Below are 8,505 nucleotides of genomic sequence, written 5' to 3' on the forward strand. Positions count from 1 at the left end.
GAGGAGATCACCAGAGAGGAGGGAGGAGAAACCGTGAGGGGAGGAGAGCGGAGGAGGGAGGAGGAGGTCGCCGGAGAGAAGGAGGAGGAGGTCGCCGGAGAGGAGGAGGAGGAGGTCGCCAGAGAGGAGGAGCGGAGTATGGTGGAGGAGAGAAGGGGAGATGGAGTAGAGGAGAGGAGGAGATGGAGAGGAGGAGAGGTGGAGTGGAGGAGAAGAATGAAGAGGTAAGGAGGAGAGGACCACGCCCAGCCATATATACGGCATAGTAATGGCGCACCATGGGTAGGTGCGCCATTACTATTTTTTTTGATTTATTTTGAATTTTGAAGGCGGGAAGATAGTAATGGCGCACCATGGGCAGGTGCGCCATTAGTAAGTTTGAATTTATTTGAATTTTTTTGCCTCTCCAGATCTTAAAAGGCCCGTATCTTTTTTCTGTTAGGTTTTTGAGGATTTTGAAAATGTTTAACGAGGTTCCCCCGGTTAAATTCGGATGTAACTTTTCGAGTAGATGATTTTTCATATAAAAAACTTTTTCATCCGAGTTCGTATGCAAAAGTTATGCCCATTTTACAAATTCTCGAGAGATTTTGCAAAAAAGTCGAAAATTCATGTTTGTAAATTTTGCTAACAACTAGACCACATATCACATGGGAATCTCATTTTCTTTTATTTTTTGACATTTCTATCATTTTCTTTTATTTTTTTAAACTGAAAAGGACCGTGGGTGTGGTGCGCCATTACTAGTTCAACTAGTAATGGCGCACCACACCCACGGTGCGCCATTAGTAGTTTAAAAAATAAAATAAAAAAATATTTGAAAAAAAATTTGAAACATATTTACTAATGGCGCACCGTGGGAGTGGTGCGCCATTACTAGTTAACTAGTAATGGCGCACTATCCCCTGGTGCGCCATTAGTAGTTTTGAAAAAAGTTACTAATGGCGCACCATGGATGTGGTGCGCCATTAGTATTTGCACACTAATGGCGCACCAACACATGGTGCGCCATTACTATTTAGTAATGGCGCACCACATGCATAGTGCGTCATTAGTGTCCATATTGGCTATAGCTGTTTTTGTAGTAGTGTGGAGAGGTGTACGAGGGTTAACTGGTTCTGGTGCGGCGTGGTTTGGTAGTCAGTGGAGAGGAACAGGAGGTGTGGAGGGGGTGGAGGGATGGCCTGACCGGCGGTGGGGTAGCGCTTCACAGCGAAGCGTGCTAAGCAGAGCTGCTAGCAGCAGGAGGCGGGATCAGGTGGTCCCGGCGGCGCTGGAGGAAGAAGACGAGAGATTGAAGATGGATGCCGGTCGTTGGATGTAAATCCAACGGCTAACGATGTTAGAATCATTTGTTGACTAAGTTGACAACGACTTGCGTTGGCTTCGACCTATTGGCCCACATTTCAGCCTCCAAAAATATGGCACATATTCAACCCATTTTTCAGAATTTACAGTCCATTTGATCTTTTTTTTAGAATAATAGTCCATTTGCTGGGCTGGGTGAACAAATAATGTAGCGTCCATGTGGCCCATTTTTTAAAAACTACAGCCCATTTTCACTTTCTAGAAATACACGAATTTGTTGGGTTGGCTGAACAAATAATGTAGCGTCCATGCGGCCCAATTATTTTTTTCTAAAAAATTAGACGCCATTTGCACTTTCTCGAAATACACGATTTTGCTGGGCTGGTTCTAATTATAATGTTGGGTTGGGCGCAACAATGTTATCAAAAAATAAACAGGGGTTGAGCATTTTGTTATAAATATATTTAAATAATAAGTGATTTATTATTACATTCGTCCTTAAATCTTACCTAGCTTTTGTACACAATCACCAGGATTTTTTGTTGTTAAAAAATTATTTTTATAGGTTAATAAGATGTGGGATATTGTTTTCTTATATATGTAAGTATCTGTTAAATATATGACGACAATAACGATAATATGTAATAACATATAAAATCCTTTAAAAATATATAATATAGTTAGAAGGGAAACATAAGTTGGACCTGGCGTTCCTATTCTTATATAGAAAAATAGAACACCTCTGTGTTTTCTTCAAAAAAATACATAAGTTGGGATGCTGATGTTTCAGGAAAAATAAAACCTCGGATGGGAGGTCCATATGCCGGTCGATACATGACGGCCCTCAAGAAAATACAAACCGGCATGTCGTGGGCTGCACATGTTAAAAAAGAAAGCCTAGACGGGGCAGCCCACGACCTAGCTGATACTTGGTGGCCCACTGATAATAAATGATACCTGCCAGCTCCCCGGCTTCGTTGTAAATTTATCTTCTTTAGTAACTACGTTGAAGCACCTCAAAAAATATAAATATGTTGACAAACCCGTGGGCCCCAACGTCAGTATAGCATTACGAGGAAGTATTTTTTCAATGATGCACTTGCTTGCGTACGACCATAGACCTGGTGGGTCCTGACTGTCCGCCTCTCCACGTACAGTCCTCTCTAGATTCCTCTCGTTTGTTCAGCATGTTCACAACGGCAGACAGGGGCGTCGCGGCGAGCGCACAAAGACGCAGGACGAGAACGAAGCATAGGAGGCAGTGCCTTATTTCTACCGAAACTACTGAACTAGCCCAGTGGCCAAGTGACACTAGCCGACCGCTGTTCCGCCCGGGTTCGATTCCACCTGATGCAGGGAAAATATCTCCAAATTTTTTGCCTCTGCATTTATTGACATGTGGGTCCCTATTGTCATCTACGCACACCACGTCTAACACTTGCCAAAACTTCGCCCCTCGTTTTCTCTATTTTTCGCACACTCGACATTGTGTGGGAATTTTGAAAATAGCATATCTTTTTGAGTGTGCATCATATGAAGATGTGCTACACATGAATGTTGATCAGCATGATGTTAACTGGCTGGTAGTTCCATTTTTGACCATGAATAAAACTTCCAACATGATGTTATCCCTGTTTGAAAAGGGCATGTTAATATAAATGCTCTGCCTGCGAAACTTGCAGTTTCTTATCTGAAACTAAAACTTGCAGTTTTTCTCTGAGAATCACATTGTCTGCACTTTTATACTCCTATGAAACTACAGTTTTAAGTGCTAAAAATAGATCTCTAGAATTCATAAAATACTTCATATGCTCAATACTGCAAATCTGAAATTCAAAAGACATGCATATCTGAAAGTACTCTCAAAATAAACAACACAAAACACAATTCACAACCTGCAAATACTGACAACCCTAAGCTCCTCTTGACAATTCACAACATGCCCGACTATTGAGCTGGGGGGCAGTCCCCTCCTATTCCTCGGGGGCAGACACAGCCCCGTGAGACAATGTGAACGGCGAGGGAGAGGATGGTGGGGAAGCGTCGTCGGGCCAACTGCTTTTCTCCTCTTGCAGTTGGGTTCGGTCGACGAAGACTCCATCGGCTCGCTCTGGCACGACACCCTCACAAACGGCACCCTGTAGTTGCTCGATCCTTCAATCTCTGGTGGAGGCTCCATCTAGGATCGATACTTCCACCACCGCTGCCTCACAATCAGATTCGGTGAATCTATTTGCTCCTTGGCCCAGAGGAGCAGCTCTATGTACTTTGGCGCTACTCCCTTCGGGAGTATCGCCGCCTTTTTGCTCTGTTGCAGATATTTGGCCATGGATGTCGTCGTCGCCGCTAGTTGGTTTTTGTTGTCAAACCAAGACTGTATCTCCAACATCCTAGCTAGCTTCACAGGGTCGCCGTCCGCGATCCTCACGTATCGGTTGTACTCCTCCATCGATCTACTTCTCCACAGCACCTTCGCTCGCCGGCGTTGGTTTTTGAATGGAAGAGGAGAGGAGCGGCGCTGGTTTTGGATGGGAACGGAAGAAGAGCGGCGCTGGTTTTGGATTGGAAAAGGAGAGGAGGGGCGGTGGTTTTGAAATGGAAGAGGAGAGGAGCGGTGCTGGATTTAGATTGGAACGGGAGAGGAGCGGTAGTGGTTTAAGAGGAGAGGAGCGACGCTGGTCTTGGAAGTATTTTTTTGTTTTGCGTATTTTGGGTCAAAGTTTGACCACTTATTGTATTTGACAAGCAAAATGTGAATGCATGTCTCCAAAAATTGTATCGTTTGGTTCGTATCTGAATGTACTTTCAAATTATATTATTTTTGCAACGTATAACATATATTTTATTTGTGAAAATCATGGTCAATTTTGACCTAGAATAAAAGGGAGACTAGTTAATGTGGGGTCGCTTTCTTAATTGAAGGGTAAATTGATTTTGATTTTGATCCAGTCACAGCGTGCCGGCCCTCTCGCCAATCCTAATTGCTGCCGCACGCTCCTCTCCCTCTTCTCCATTGCAAAACCACCTCCTCTCCTCTCCATCATCTCCATTCCAAAACCAGCATCTTGCCTCTCCCTCTTCTCAATTGCAAAACCACCCCTCTCCTCTCCATCTTCTCCATTGCAAAACCACTGTCTCGCCTCTCCCTCTTCTCTATTGCAAGGCCACCGTCTCTCCTCACATCTTCCAACGCTAGCACCGGACCTCTCAGAAGGACATCTATGGAGAGGATGCAACAACGAATCGGGCAGATCGCCGGCGGTGACTAGGAAAAGTTAGCCAGGTTGAAGGAGATCCTTACTTGGTTTGACAATGAGTGGGAGATTTCAAGGACGGTGAGGGCCATGTGGCAATGTATGCGAAAGAGCGAGACGGTGGCGATGAGGGCGACGATGTACTCCTCGGCGGCAGTCATGCTGCAGTCCTTCGAGTTCACCGAGTATCTCCTCTAGGCGATGGAGCAGACAGATTTGCCCAAGGCGAAAGTCAGGCGGAGGTGGTGGGCGTACAGGACGAAGGTCGAGCATCCAGAGAATAACGAATCGATCGAGTACGGTGTGCCGTTCATGAGGGTGCAGAGCCAGCCGGAGCCACAGGAGTATTCGTTCTCCCACCGCAAGAGGAGGCCGGATGGCGCGACGTTGCTTCCCCGCCGTTCTCCATGGTTACCTCGACGCTCGCCTCGTTTCAACGGCAGCGGTAGGGTTTAAGGTAAGCTTCACACTAACCTAATCTTCCATCTGCTCATGCTTACAATCAGTGTGATGGCTAATGAAAATCATGCTTACAATTAGTCTCTGAGTACTACGCCAATCTCCCTAAAATAGCTATGGTCCTTTGGGTCAAATTTGTGACACTGTGTACAAATAAAGAAAAATAGATTGGTGCTTTTTCAGAAAAGAGTACTCCCTAGAAAACTGCCAATATAAGCTACTAGTATTTGGTTAGAGGATTTGCTGCCGAGAAAGATCCATCCGCAGAAAGCGCCACACATCCTACTGGTGGTGGTGGATGCCAATGCGTGCATGGAGCATGGTTGGTGTCGGTAATTTTTACTTGGCACACCTGGCACTCTGCATATATGCCGGTTCCATATGTACATTTTGTGAAGTTCCACCAAAATGCAGGTGAATAACACTATTTGCACAGATAATGAAAAAGCGTGATTACATTATAGTGGCACTAGTTGATGAAACATACACTAATAAATAGAAGAAAATATTGCGATAGTATCATAGTATGCCATGCTACGAGGGCGAGATGGGCCCTGCGACGCCTCATACGGTAGGCCTCATACTGGAAATCGACCCAATTCTCCTCGATACACCTTCTGCCAGTGATGACATCAGTGTACAGCGGTAGTACAAGGAGGGGCCTTGAGACATTCCAATCTCTATTTTTGTGCAGATCAACTAAAATTAAGCACCCAAGTTTGCAGAAATGCTTAAACATTAACAATGGGACTAGTTGATGAAACATATACTAACAAAGAGAAGCACTTTCTTTATCTACATTGGGAATGAAATGATAGAGAGGACACTCGCTCTATTTTAACTGTATTATTACTTCATTTTATCAGTGGCACTAGGGTCGAGCAGGTGGCAAGAGAGGTGTACCGTGCATCGCAAGGATGGATGCCGGGGGTGCTTAGACTGGGATGCTGAAGCTGGCTCTTTCAGTCCCTATCTTCCCCCCTGATGTTTCTGTGGTAGCATTTGGGTTGTAATCCAAACTTGGTCGAGCTGGTGCTGCGTCCCCCTACCTGCCTAGCTTATGTGGCGAACTTGTCTCCTGCTAGTACTCAGTCCCTTCTAGTAGTAGTTGCATAACTGCCCGTTTACACTGAGATGTTGTCGGATAATGGTTCTTTATGGTTGGGTTCTTTAATGAAATCGGAGGAAACCCCCTCTTTCGATATATAAAAAAAATCAGTAGCACTAGCGGTGCCAAAACATTGCCTCAAATTAATAGTGCCACTAGATTAAGGTGCAAAATAATAACATTACTACTTTATCATGGCAGTGCCAAAACAGTAGCACAAGAGCAGACTCAACGTGCAGGATCTTTGGCAAACGGTCAGACCAACAAGGAACATACCTCGTGATGGGAACCATATCTGCAGTCAACGCCAGCCATCGTAGAAGGGATGACACCAGTCACAAACATGGATGATTCAATTCATGGGACCTTTTTGTGCAGTTCACCTAAAATGAAGCAATGTCCCATGAGCTAGCAGCTTCTTCTTCATTAGTTGCAATAAAATTGAGCAACATCAAGGTTTGTTGTGAAGCTCGTGGAATGTTCAACTATAATTTGGATATCATTTGTGCAGTTCAACTAAGATCAAGCATGAAATGTTTATCTCTGTTTGCACAAAAAGGTGGAAAGGAGGGTGACTAACAAGTGATAAAACATACATCAAATGAAACGAAGCATGTCCCTTATCTGAATGGCAATCCTACAAGGACAGTAGCAATTTCTAAAGCAGCAACATTGCTAGATATTAGTGTGGGCATTAGGATTAACTATGACAACCGTTAAATACAACATTACTATAATGGTGCCATTGCTTCATTTTACCAGCAACATTACATTAACAACTACTACAGAGTTGGTATTTGGGCACGGGAGAGTAGGCGGACCAGGACAGTTGCATTTCTGACGAAAAGAAGCAACTTATCTTAATGGGAAATTTAGCAGGACATGAAAAACAATGCCATTGATTCATATTACTGGAGGCATTACATTGAAAACAACATTGGTTTAATGTGTCCTTACTTTTAATAGTGTGACTACTACATTTTGTTAGTGGCATTACATAAGAGGGGCTCGGGGCAACAAACATCAGAACAGGATATCTGGGTTGGTCCCATTTTTGTTCGGTATAGCCACCTTATACTGTGCGAGGCTAGCAAATCTAGTGCTGGACATACTCTGTTGACTTGTCCCCTAGTCCCCACTTTCTTTCCTTTTTCAACCAATAGATCGGGTTTATATTGAGTTTGTATTCCGTTTCCCTTTATTTCCCTATTAGACCAAGAGACCAGTTTGATAGCCAGTCTCTGCTACTTTGCGCCCCCATTATTTCCTCTTTCAACCAAGTCCTAGATTCAGGTAACAAATCTTCCCTCAACCCCAGCCCCTTTCTTCCTTGTTTGAACCAAGTAGTACTAGATTTGAGTGCATGAACTAGTTTTACCTCTTAACAATAAAAATTTAGGTGGCTTTCGAACAACCGATCGATCCTATCTACGAGGGGGCCTGAGAAATAGTAAAAGATACAAATGCAGCGACATCAGGAGCTGGGAAAGTAGAGCAAGGCCGGTTTCAAAGGAAGTTATACCTGAGGGCCGCCGGGATGTCGCTAGGTGGGCGGCGGGAGGCCGGATCTGCCCACACTACAACAGCGAGGAAGAAGGGGTCGGAGGCCCTCCCTAGCCGGCGGTGCGTGGGAGAGAACGGCAAGGCAAGCTGATCGGGACGCGCCGGCAGTGTGTAAGAGCCGTTTACGAGGACGACCGCGTGAACGTTCCCCGGCGGAGAGGATCCGGCTCGATCTGTGACCAGCGGTGAGCAAAGAGAGAGTGTGGCTGAGGGAGTCCTGGATTAGGGGGTCCTCGGACAGCCAGACTATATACTTTGGCCGGACTGTTGGACTATGAAGATACAAGATTGAAGACTTCGTCCCGTGTCCGGGTGGGACTCTCCTTTGCGTGGAAGGCAAGTTTGGGGGAAGGGACCTTCGGGGGTGTCCCGCTCTCGATAGCGTCCGAGCTTAGCAAATCCTCCGACGAGAATTGCTCTGCGCGAGACCTCGCAGGACTGCAAAAGTATGGCCCAGATCAAAATATTGTGCCATGATAAGTCCGGATGCACAAACGTGTTCGGATTTTATATACTCATGAGTTCACCAGGGGCTGAGCCCTGGGATCCCACTCCGGGCTGCTATCAGTAACGGTGGACTCCGCTGGAAGAAGAGTTTTTCCCTTCTTAGGCGACTCGGCCTCCAACGATGCGGAGGCTGTCCTTTTCTTTCTTCCCCCCGCTGGGGATTTGTCTTCCTACTCCTCCTCATCCTCTTTGGAGGAAGAACGGGCATCGGAATCTTCGGATATCGTGTCCGAAGCACCACGACGACGGAGGCCGCCCCTGGTCTTCTCGTCCCCTCTCTCGGCCTTCTTCTTCGGCGCCTTGTAG

The sequence above is a fragment of the Triticum aestivum genome, chromosome 2D (assembly GCF_018294505.1).
Source record: "Triticum aestivum cultivar Chinese Spring chromosome 2D, IWGSC CS RefSeq v2.1, whole genome shotgun sequence".
Taxonomy (NCBI): Eukaryota; Viridiplantae; Streptophyta; class Magnoliopsida; order Poales; family Poaceae; genus Triticum; species Triticum aestivum.